The sequence below is a fragment of the Babylonia areolata genome, chromosome 34 (genome assembly GCF_041734735.1).
Source record: "Babylonia areolata isolate BAREFJ2019XMU chromosome 34, ASM4173473v1, whole genome shotgun sequence".
Classification (NCBI taxonomy): domain Eukaryota; kingdom Metazoa; phylum Mollusca; class Gastropoda; order Neogastropoda; family Buccinidae; genus Babylonia; species Babylonia areolata.
Genome location: NC_134909.1, coordinates 16,158,030 through 16,170,358, shown reverse-complemented (window position 1 = coordinate 16,170,358; position 12,329 = coordinate 16,158,030). Strand labels below are relative to the sequence as shown.

Genomic DNA, 12,329 nt, shown 5'->3' with positions numbered 1-12,329 from the left:
CCTTCGTTGTTTTTTCAGGTGGGTTTTTTTTTTCAGTCAAGAGTTATGCATGCGTGTGACTGACTGGTGTGAAATGCTGTGATTCGTCTCTGCACAAGAGTCAGCGCTGTATAAATACTAATCATTATTTTTTTTAAAATTCTATTTTAACCGTGCTGGACCGACCGACCGACCGACCTACAGATTGGAAATGGCTTTTACTACAATGGCCAGGAGTGGTAACGACGCGGCGAGTGACTGATCCGTAAATTTGCCTAATTACAGGTATACTCAGGTAAAACAGGAGGTTCATGACAGTCCGATGTCAGCTGATGCGTTAATCGGTGAGGGGAGGGGTGTGTGTGTGTGGAGGGGGGACAGGGGGGGAGGCTATCTGTATTCTTTTTAGAGAGTACAAGCGAATTTGGTGAAAGAAAAGGAAAAGTGGGTATCTTTTAGTTTTCATTTTATTCTCTCTGTCTCTCTCTATTTTGTGCGCGCGCACGCACGTGCATGCATGTGCACTTTTTTTTCTTTGAACCCACGTCCTCCCAGCCGTCAGTCCGGGACGCTAACCACTTCACCACGGCGGCTGGTGCAGTAGTAGTTGTAGTAGTTGTACTATTATTATTAATAACATCATGATTATCATTATCATTATCATTTAATGTTTGGGTTTACAATTTTGTCACAGCAAGAAATCTTCTAATCAGTGATTCTATACCACATTAATACACATTCATTCTGAGATGATGTTTATAATGTTTACAGATGGATTTTTCTTTCGATATTGGACGTGTGAGTGGTAGGAGAATAGAGGTATAGGCTCTTTGGTAGGAGAATAGGGGTATAGGCTCTTTGGTAGGAGAGTAGAGGTATTGGCTTTTTGGTAGGAGGATAGAGGTATAGTTTTTTTTTGTAGAATAGTGGTATAGGCTCTGTGGTAGGAGAGTAGAGGTATTGGCTTTTTGGTAGGAGGATAGAGGTATAGTTTGCTTTGGTAGAATAGTGGTATAGGCTCTTTGGTAGGAGAGTAGAGGTATTGGCTTTTTGGTAGGAGGATAGAGGTATAGTTTTTTTTGGTAGAATAGTGGTATAGGCTCTTTGGTAGGAGAACGGCGGTATAAGCTCTTTGGTAAGAGGATATAAATATAGGGTCTTTGGTAGGAGAGTAAAGGTATAGGCTTTGTGGTAGGAAAGTAGAGGTATAGGCTCTATGGTAGGAGGACAGAAGTATAGCCTCTTTGGTAGGAGAGTAAAGGTACTAGCTCTTTGGTAGGAGAACAGGGGTATATTCTCTTCGGTAGGAAAGTAGAGGTATAGGCTTTTTGGTAGGAAAATAGAAGTATAACCTCTTTGGTAGGAGAATAGAGGTATAGGCTTTTTGGTAGGAAAATAGAAGTATAACCTCTTTGGTAGGAGAATAGAGGTATAGGCTCTTCAGCAGGAGAATACAAGTTTAGCCCCTTTGGCAAGAAAATAGAGGTATAGGCTCTTTGGTAGGAGAGTAGAGATATAGGCTCTTCGGTAGGAGGATAGAAACACAGGCTCTTTGGTAGGAGAGTAGAGATACAGGCTCTTTGGTAGGAGAACAGAGGTATTGGTTTTATGGTAGGAGAGTAGAGATATAGGCTCTTCGGTAGGAGGATAGAAATATAGGCTCTTTGGTAGGAGAGTAGAGGTATAGGCTCTTTGGTAGGAGAACAGAGGTATAGGTTCTATGGTAGAAGAACAGAGGTATAGGCTCTTTGGTACAGCCACTACACAAGAACCAAACGACGAACATCGGCGTGTGTCTGTAGAAACGGGGATATTATACCTACCTACTAGCCAGCAGACATGTGGATATGACAGCTGTTTTTTAATTTTTGTTTTTTATTAAACTGTATACATAACAAACCGGCTTTTTTGTGCTGTTTCTTTCGATATTGGACGTGTGAGTGGTAGGAGAATAGAGGTATAGGCTCTTTGGTAGGAGGATAGGGGTATAGGCTCTTCGGTACGAGGATAGAAATATAGGCTATTTGGAAGGAGAAAGATATAGGCTCTTTGGTAGAACAGAGGTACAGGTTCTATGGTAGAAGAACAGAGGTATAGGCTCTTTGGTACAGCCACTACACAAAAACGAAACGACGAGCATCGGCGTGTGTCTGTAGAAACGTGGATATTATACCTATATACTGGCCAACAGACATGTGGATATAACAGCTGTTTTTTTATATTATTTTTATTTATTTATTTTTTATATATTTTTTAACTGTATACATAACAAACAGGCTTTTTGTGCTGTTCCAACCAAGTTTCTCACCCCACCACCCCTATCCACCCTCTACGCTACCACCCCCCCCCACCCCCCCATCTATACACTCTACTCTACGCACAAACATACGTTCTTTTTCTTTTCCTTTCTCTTGTATAATCTATGATTTTTTGTTGTTGTTTGTTGAAAACCTCTATTATTGCCCACGGGTCAGGATCAGGGTCAGGTCACTCTCTTGTTACGAGAGCCCCCCCCGCGCCCCCCACTCTCTCTCTCTCTCTCACACACACACACACCACACACACACAATACACACACACATTCCCTTCCCATTTCTGCCCCACCCTCTTCTCAGTAGTTGATAAACACCTGTTCTCCATATGCTATGCCGTTGTGTTGGTAGTAACGAGTGTGTGTGTGTGTGTGTGTGTGTGTGTGTGTGTGTGTCTGTGTGTGTGTGTGGTTCAGTGTGTGTGTGATGACAAGTTCGCACAAGGCCGTATGATTTTTTTCCTTGTGTGTGTGTGTGTGTGTGTGTGTGTGTGTGTGTGTGTGTTATGTTGTGTTGTGTTGTATTGTGTTGTGTTGTATTGTGTTGTGTGTGTGTGTGTGTTATGTTGTGTTGTGTTGTGTTGTGTTGTATTGTATTGTATTGTATTGTATTGTGTTGTGTTGTGTGTGTGTGTGTGTGTGTGTGTGTGTGTGTGTGTGTGTGTGTGTGTGTGTGGTTCAGTGTGTGTGTGATGACAAGTTCGCACAAGGCCGTATGATTTTTTTCCTTGTGTGTGTGTGTGTGTGTGTGTGTGTGTGTGTGTTGTGTTGTGTTGTGTTGTGTTGTGTGTGTGTGTTGTGTTGTGTTGTGTTGTGTTGTGTTGTGTTGTGTTGTGTTGTGTTGTGTTGTGTGTGTGTGTGTGTGTGTGTGTGTGTGTGTGTGTGTGTGTGTGGTTCAGTGTGTGTGTGATGACAAGTTCGCACAAGGCCGTATGATTTTTTTCCTTGTGTGTGTGTGTGTGTGTGTGTGTGTGTGTGTGTGTGTTATGTTGTGTTGTATTGTGTTGTGTGTGTGTGTGTGTGTGTGTGTGTGTGTGTGTGTGTGTGTGTGTGTGTGTGTGTGTGTGTGTGTGTTATGTTGTGTTGTGTTGTATTGTGTTGTGTTGTGGTGTGTGTGTGTGTGTGTGTGTGTGTGTGTGTGTGTGTGTGTGTGTGTGTGTGTGTGTGCGCGCGCGCGTGCGTGCGTGCGTTATTTTCGATCTTTATGTTTAACGTCTATTCACAATTATGATTTTTGACGAAAATCCAACCCCTTCCTTCTCCACCCCACCCATGCCTCATGTCACCACTTCTTTCCCTGTTCCCCTCTCTCAGGGGGTGTACCCAGGTACACCGAAATCTCGAGGCTCGAACTTAGAGGAACCTCGGACGACGGAGAACCTCGCGCTCTAACCATTCGGCCAGCACTGTATGATAATCAGTCGTGTCCGACTGTGACCACCCGCCAGAACAGCAGAGGAGGTAACTGCTGTCCTGACAATCTGGGCTAGGATTTGATTATGGTGGAGAGTGTCTTGCCCAAGTTACATCCCCACTCTCTCGGCCAATATGGTTCAAGGACAGTCGACGTTGGGGATGGTTCCCAAAAGGCCAACTAGCCCCCCCCCCTCCCCCCACCCACCCCCCAAGGCTGCAGCACTAAGAGACAGCGCAATTTTGCCACATGGTTTGATTGAGAGTCATAGTCCTTCACGAAAGAATATGTTGTAAATGATTTCCAACTGCAGTGGATGGAGAAACCATTGATAATACAGCTCTCACTTTGTTGTTGGCCGAACTGTAGACTTACGTCAATCTGTGATATAAGCTGAGTAGTGTTGGGCCTGACCCGTCCAATAACTGGCTACATACACGCGGCCGTCACGTGGCAGTTCAGTTTTAGCTGCCCACAGAGTGGCCATTGACTGCCACCAGCTGCTACTGCTAAAAAAGAAAAGAAAAAAAAAGAAAGAAAAGAAAAAAAAAGAAAAAAAAAAGAAAAGAAAAGAAAAAACAAAAAAAACCCAACTGCCCGAGGTCAAGTTGTGGTTCATTGATGGTGTGTGTCTGTGTGTGTGTGTGTGTGTGTGTGTGTGTGTGTGTGTGTGTGTGTGTGTGTGTGTGTGCGCGCGCGCGCGTGTGTGTGAAAATTAGACTTAAAACAGATCTGCGAATCGGAACCTAAGTCTGAGAAGAGGGTCCACTAAATTAGGTTTTTTTGACTCACTTGTGTAAACAAAGTGAGTCTATGTTTTAACCCGGTGTTCGGTTGTCTCTCTCTCTCTCTCTCTCTCTCTCTGTGTGTGTGTGTGTGTGTGTGTGTGTGTGTGTGTGTGTGTGTGTGTGTGTGTACGTGTGTCTGTGTGTCCGTGGTAAACTTTAACATTGACATTTTCTCTGCAAATGCGTTATCAGTTGACACCAAATTTGGCATAAAAATAGGAAAAATTCAGTTCTTTCCAGTCATCTTGTTTAAAACAATATTGCACCTCTGGGATGGGCACAAAAAAATAAAAAAGAAGCCTAATTATATGCAAACTGCATTTACTGTTATATTTATATTTTTTGTATTCTCTAAACTTGGCACTTTGACCTCTTATTCTGACACAACAACAAGAGGAGTCATTATTATCATGTTTTGTTCAAACAGGAACTTCTTTTGCTAAGCATGGAATTTTTATCTATTTTGCAAACGTTTTGGTGCAGATAGTAAAAAAGGGAAATTACTCTGTAATTAATGCTAGGGGACTTAATTTATCACAAGTGAGTCTTGAAGGCCTTGCCTCTCTTGTTTTAAAGTTGAACTGAAGTACTCATGTCATGATAGTCTCTTTGAAGTGTAACATCACTCAATCAATTCTCTGTGCGGACAGTGCATGGCACAATGTATTTCTATGCTGCCTGTGGAATTCTTTGCCCCCCTCAGTCACCCCCACCCCTCACTCCCACCACCTCCCCTCCCCCCTTTTTCATCTTTTTTTTTTCTTTTTCTTTCTTTGCTGCTGTCTTCGCTCAGTCGTCAGTTCTCCTTCCTTCTGATGTCCAGACTCATTTCTGACATGGACATGGGGAGAAAGAGAGAGAGAGACTAAGAAAGAGAGAGGGGGAGATAGAGAGAGGGGTGGAGGGGGGCCAAGGAGGGACCGAGAGAGAGACAGAGACAGAGACAGAAACAGAGAGACAGGGAAGGAGAGAGAGAGAGTGGGTGGTGGGTGGGTGGGACTACTGTGTATTCTTAACGGTGGAGGTTTATCAACGCAATTTGTATGACAACGCACGGGGAGAGAGAGAGAGCGAGAGAGACAGGGAGAGAGAGACAGAGAGAGGGAAGGAGTTAGAGATAGATAGAGAGAGAGAGAGAGAGAGAGACAGAAACAGAGAGACAGGGAAGGAGAGAGAAAGAGGGTGGCTGGGTGGGACTACTGTGTATTCTTAACGGTGGAGGTTTATCAACGCAATTTGTATGACAACGCACGGGGAGAGAGAGAGAGCGAGAGAGACAGGGAGAGAGAGACAGAGAGAGGGACGGAGATAGAGATAGAGAGAGAGACAGAGGGGGAAAAACAGACAGAGACAGGGAGGGAGGGAGAGAGACACAGAGAGAGAGACACACAATATTTGAGAAATCGTGGGAAGTGCCCCATATTTTTATCAAAAATAATTCCTTTATCATCGGAGTTGCTTTCCCAATGCAAATCTGAGAGAAAAATGAGAGAGAGAGAGAGAAAGCAAAGAGAAAAAAAGGGGGGCGACGACAACGACGATCATGATAATGACTGTGGCGTTAGCGAAGACATGAACAGTACTGACGCTGAAACACATCGCATAAGATGGATCACTGCAATGCATCGGACCTCAAATTCAACATCGGAAATCAATAGCAAACTGACGGGCTCAATAGCCGAGTGGTTGAAGCGTTGGACTTTCAATCTGAGGGTCCCGGGTTCGAATCTCGCTAGCGGCGCCTGGTGGGTAAAGGGTGGAGATTTTTCCCATCTCCTACGCCAACATAACTTATGTACATACCTGCTCGTGTCTGAACCCCCTTCGTGTGTATACGCAAGCAGAAGATCAAAATATTTAATGCGCACGTCAAAGATTCGGTGGGTTATGGAAACAAGAACATATCCAGCATGTACACTCCCGAAAACAGAGTATGGCTGCCTACATGACGGGGAAAAAACGGTCATACACGTAAAAGCCCACTCGTGTATATACTAGTGAACGTGGGAGTTGCAGCCCACGAACGAAGAAGAAGAAGAAGAAAAAGAAACTCATTGTGTAACAGATAGCTTGCGGCCTTCATGTTTCGAACGGTTGGTGCCACGTTTTTTCATGTGGAATGTAATTATTGTGACTTCTTGTTCATTGTCCCTGGAGAAAACGGGAACACTTTTTCGCCTTGTGAAATTCACGTACCCGATTTCTCTACAACGAACTCGAGTGCACTTTTTTTTTTTTTTTTTTTTTTTTTTTTTTTTTTTTAGTGCCATTCGCGGGATCACGCAGCATGAGATCGTACTTGTACGTATTTACCCAACTGCTTTCGTGCAAGCCAACATGTGTGGGTGGTGGTATACTGTTATCTCAAGAAAGTGCTGCATAGCAAAACCGGCTCTTGCTGGGTCGTGCTGATTGCGCAGAAGGTTTTTTTCAAAACCCTTAGAGTTCCTCTGCGCTTCTCTCTCTCTCTCTCGCTCGCACACACACACACACACACACACACACACACACACACACACACACACACACACACAGAGGAAGAGCGCATGACTATAGAATCCAAAAGGATTTCAACGACCAATCAAGAACAAATGATCTCGACCCAAGATGGAAACAGCCAAACCAGGCCAACATGTTTTTTTTCTTTTTTTTTTTTTTCCCCCCCGATGAGAATGATTAACTGAGCTCCCGTACGTGCGCAGCATGCGATCAGTGCACGTAAAGGAAACCACGGCAATAGGAGGGTTGTCTCTTGCAATAATTCTGTACAAACATCCACACACATCGATGGTTGTTTTTTGCATGTGTTTGGGTTCGTAACGCAATCATCGTTTGTGCGAAAATTCTTCATAACACAGACACACACACAGACACAGACAGACAGACACAGACACAGACACAGACACAGACACACACACACACAGACAGACACACACACAGACAGACACACAGACACACACACAGGCACACATAGACACACACACACACAGACAGACACAGACACACACACACAGACAGACACACAGACAGACACACACACACACAGACACACACACAGAGACACACACACAGAGACACAGACAGACACACAGACACACACACACACTTCTTACCACTACGTTTCACTGCTGCAGCACTACGGACGTTCAGTTATCGTTCTGCCTTCAATTTGCGTCTCTCTCTCTCTCTGTCTTTCTCTCTCTCCCTTTCTGTCTCTGTCTGTCTGTCTCTCTGTCTTTCCATCTCTCCCTATCTCTTTCTGTCTCTCTGTATGTCTGTCTTTCTGTCTGTCTCTCCCTTTCATTCTCTCTTGGAGTTACTTGAGTTACACACACAGACACACACACAGACACACACAGACACATACTCACTTCTTACCACTACGTTTCACTGCTGCAGCACTATGGATATTCAGTTATCGTCCTGCCTTCAATTAACGCCTCGCTCTCTCTCTCTCTGTGTGTCTCTCTCTGTCTCTGTCCCTCTATCTCTGTCTCTCTCCCTTTCTGTCTCTGTCTGTCTGTGTCTTTCCATCTCTCTCTATCTCTTTCTATCTCTCAGTGTGTCTCTCTGTATGTCTGTCTGTCTGTCTCTCCCTTTCACTCACTGTCTGTCTGAGTCTCTTTTTCTGTCTCTATGTATGTCTGTCTGTCTGTCTCCCTCTCTCTGTCTGTCTGTTTTTCTGTGTCTTTCCCTCTCTCCCTCTCTCTTTCTATCTCTCTGTATGTCTGTCTGTCTCTCTGTCTGTCTCTCCCTTTCACTCTCTGTCTGTCTGAGTCTCTCTTTCTGTCTCTATGTGTGTCTGTCTGTCTGTCTCCCTCTCTCTGTCTGTCTGTTTTTCTGTGTCTTTCCCTCTCTCTTTCTATCTCTCAGTGTGTCTCTCTGTATGTCTGTCTGTCTCTCTGTCTGTCTCTGTCTCTCCCTTTCACTCTCTGTCTGTGTGTGTCTCTCTCTCAGTCTTTCTTTCTGTCTCTATGTGTGTCTGTCTGTCTGTCTCCCTCTCTCTGTCTGTCTGTCTCTCTGTGTCTTTCCCTCTCTGTTTCTGTCTCTCTGTCTGTCTGTCTCTTTCTGTCTGTATATGTCTCTCCCTTTCACTCTCTGTCTGTGTGTGTCTCTCTCTTTCTGTCTCTATGTGTATCTGTCTGTCTGTCTGTCTGTCTCTCTGTGTCTTTCCCTCTCCCCCTCTCTCTTTCTATCTCTCAGTGTGTCTCTCTGTATGTCTGTCTGTCTCTCTTTTTGTCTGTCTCTGTCTCTCCCTTTCACTCTCTCTCTCTCTCTGTCTCTCTTTCTGTCTCTATGTGTGTCTGTCTGTCTCTCCCTCTCTCTTTCTCTTGGTGTTACAGATGGCAATAACCTGTCATGGTTACATCACATCTCGTTACTACGTAAAAAAAAAGTATCAAAAAGTATCTATCAACTATCTAAAATAGAACATTTTTTTAATCATCACTGTCGCAAGTTATTCTTTAATGCTTATGTCTCTCACAAGTGTGAGAAATTGTGGTAAGTCCCCCTTATTTTTTATCATAAATAATTCCTTTATCATCGGAGCTGGTTTCTTGTCTTTTCCTAATGCAAATCTAAGAGAAAAATGAAAGAGAGAAAAAGAAACGAGAAATGGGGGAAACGACAACGACGATCATGATAATGACAGTGGCGTTTGCGAAGACATCAACAATAGACGGTGAAGGTGATGGCACAGTACTGGCTTTAAAAAAAAGTGTGATTGTGTGTGTATGTCAGTGAGTTAGTGAGTGAGTGAGTGAGTGTGTGTGTGTGTGTGTGTGTGTGTGTGTGTGTGTGTGTGTGTGTGTGTGTGTGTGTGTGTGTGTGTTTCCTTATGTGTGTTTAATTGGCTGGTTGATTTGGTCTTCTTTCACTCTAATTTTTCATATGAATATTTTCGTAGGTTTCAATTTATTCCCCTCTGCATTGTAATGCACTATATTGTTTTTTTTTCTTTTGTCACAATAAATTTCTCTGCTCTCCAAAGATAGAGCATATCGCTGCAGTGAAAGTGACACCCATTTAAAAAAAAAATCTTTTCATGATAAATATTTTTGTTTCTAGCTACTAATCTATTTGTTTTTCTATCAAAGTAGATTAAACATTTTTTCTACAGGATTCTGCCAGGGAGAACCCCTTTTGTTGCCATGGGTTCTTTTACATGCGCTAAGTGCATGTTACAAACAAACACGGGACTTCGGTTTATCGTCCCATCCGACAACGACTGGCGTCAAGACTACCACTCAAAGTCCAGTGGAAGGGAAGAAAATACTGGAGACTGTGGGATTCGAACCACTGTTCTCAGATTCTCTCTTTACCACTATGCCAACACTTTTAACTCACTCAGTACGGCCAGTCCTCTCTTCTGCTCTACACAGACCCCTCGGATGTCCAGTGGGTGTCTGAATGACCCAACCTTTAGCTTCCGTCGTCAGAATTGTGGTATTCTTTGTCAACATTCACCTCTTCAGTATAAGAACCTTCCGCTTGCAATATTTTGATGGTGGTAATTGGAGTGAAACGCTGTTAACGTCGTTTCTTTCGCCGTTCGTATGGAGAGAGTTAATGGGTTTTTGTGATACAACTTTGTGACCTTTAAGCGGTCATCATATTACATTTATCGCCACGTCCGCTTCAATGTGGTGTTTTTGTTGGTGGTGGTAGTGGTGGCAGTGGTATTGTGTACACACGCACACATACACGCGTGTGTGTACATACGTGCATGTGGTATCGTCAAACTAACAACAGCTACAGCAGCAGCAGCTAGAAGAAGAAGAAGTAGAAGAAAAAGGATAATGATAATAACAACAATAAGAACACGGACAACCACATTAATGAGGATAATGATAGATCTGACGACGACGATGATAATAACGAAAAAGAAGAACAACAAAGCACTAAAATCGGCATTCTTAGTCGCACCAGTCACATCTGTTAATTTGTGGGTGATCGATTTCATCACAGACATATAGCCCCACCGCTGCACGGTATGTGTGTGTGTGTGTGTGTGTGTGTGTGTGATTAAAGTTTCTGCGTGCGCACGTACGCGTGACAGCGAGCGAGACAGAGAGCAAACAGAAGTACACAGAGAGAGAGAGAGAGAGAGAGAGAGAGAGGTGGGGGGGGGGGGGGAAGAGAAGGTTACAGGGAGAGAACACTGAACACTGAACACTGAACACTGAATGGTTTAATGAATAGGCCACTGGCCCATGTCATTGAGGGTGGTTACAAATTCATAGTCACATCAGATGAATGATTCCCTGCAAGGTCACGCAAGTTATGATCAAAAACCATATTACATAATTTGAACATTTGCACATAGTTATCCAAACTCGTGTATATGTACACATATACACAGCTATGCACGTACATACATGCACATTTAAATACAGGGAGAGAGAGACAGAGAGAGAATCTAATTAAACCAAACCAAATCTAATCATGTCAGTCAAGGCCATTTCAGGGGCTGATCAACCCGTCCAGTTCTTAAAACCAGTTCAAAAATGTTGAAATGTTGATTGAAACGTTCAAAGAACCAGTTCGCTTAGGAATACTTCTCACTTGATCCACAAAATGCAGGAAAAAACCATGCTAAAAAAAAAAAAAAAAAAAAAAAAAAATCTTGTGACAATGCAAACAGGTCGCACCAACAACGAATATATACATGTTTCAGACCACATACCACATGAGAATCAAATCACGTTTAAGACATTATTCCCCCCTCCCACCGATCCCCCCCCCCCCCCCCCCCCCCCCCCCCGCTCCCCCCAGTATGTGAAAAATGGTGACGGTGGTGGGGCGGAGGTGGTGGATGGGTGGGGGCGCCGAGAGGTGGGGGGAGGGGGTGTGGGGGGTGGAGGACATCCCGGAAGAGTGAGAGTTCAGTCAACCCCCCCCCCCCCCCCTAAAAAAGAGGTCAGAATCATGAGGGGGTTGTAGGCAAGGAGTTAAGGCCGGTTTAGGCCGGTCACTGTCGCTATCTGTCATAACTGACACCCCCCCCCCCCCCACCCCTGTCTTTGTGTTTTCGCGTACCATGGTTTCCTCTAATATATCAATGCCAGAATGGCTATTATACCTACGTGATGTCCACACAAAGAGCATATATATATGTTTCCTTCGCTTACTCCGTCAAAAGCCGTGCCACTCGGAATGTGCTTTTCGTTAAACGTACGCGTTCTTCTTCAAATTCCAGCCATATCTCTCTTTTATTAAAACTAACATAAAAATATTTCTATTCGATACTTTTGATTAACCTACTCGCGGTCTTTTGCAAATGCTTGCTTGTACTCAGTGCAGTAGGTGCCATGCCATGATGAATGAACAATTCAATGTATGTGTGATCGTGCCAGCAAATGAACAGTAAGTGCGTGTGTGTGTCTGAGTGTGTGGGCGTAAATGTGTACGTATGTCTTTGTTTGCTTGTTTTATAATGTGTGTGTGTGTGTGTGTGTGTGTGTGTGTGTGTGTGTGTGTGCGTACGTACGTACATGATAATGTACCAATAATTGTTCTTTTCATCGCTTTGTTACTTTTAATAGACTATTCCAGTAACTATTCTTATTGGCCGTTCTTATCATTTTATTTTTTATTTCATTTCATTTCTTTATTTCTATGTTCTGTGTACTGCACTGTGTTGTACTGTGCTTATTCTCTGAAGACCTTGTACTGTCCAGCTCTTTCTAGTGTTTCTTATCACGCTGGCTGGTTCGCCTGTCTTGCTCAAGTGGTTGAAAAAACATTTACGTGACCCTGGACACGGTATCTAAGCCAGCTGCGTAAGCAAGTATTATCAGCACAAGGTTTGTTAAGTGTTCGGAATTTCCCTAAG

General features: G+C 43.7%; 1 protein-coding gene and 1 long non-coding RNA gene across 2 annotated transcripts in view; one reads left to right on the top strand and one right to left on the bottom strand.

Moving 5' to 3' along the window:
- Positions 1–12,329, top strand: part of LOC143277701 (uncharacterized) — a 106,210-nt gene that overhangs the window by 271 nt on the left and 93,610 nt on the right. The window lies entirely within an intron of this gene.
- Positions 1–12,329, bottom strand: part of LOC143277696 (thyroid hormone receptor beta-like) — a 64,220-nt gene that overhangs the window by 26,022 nt on the left and 25,869 nt on the right. The gene's annotated exons all lie outside the window — the stretch shown is intronic.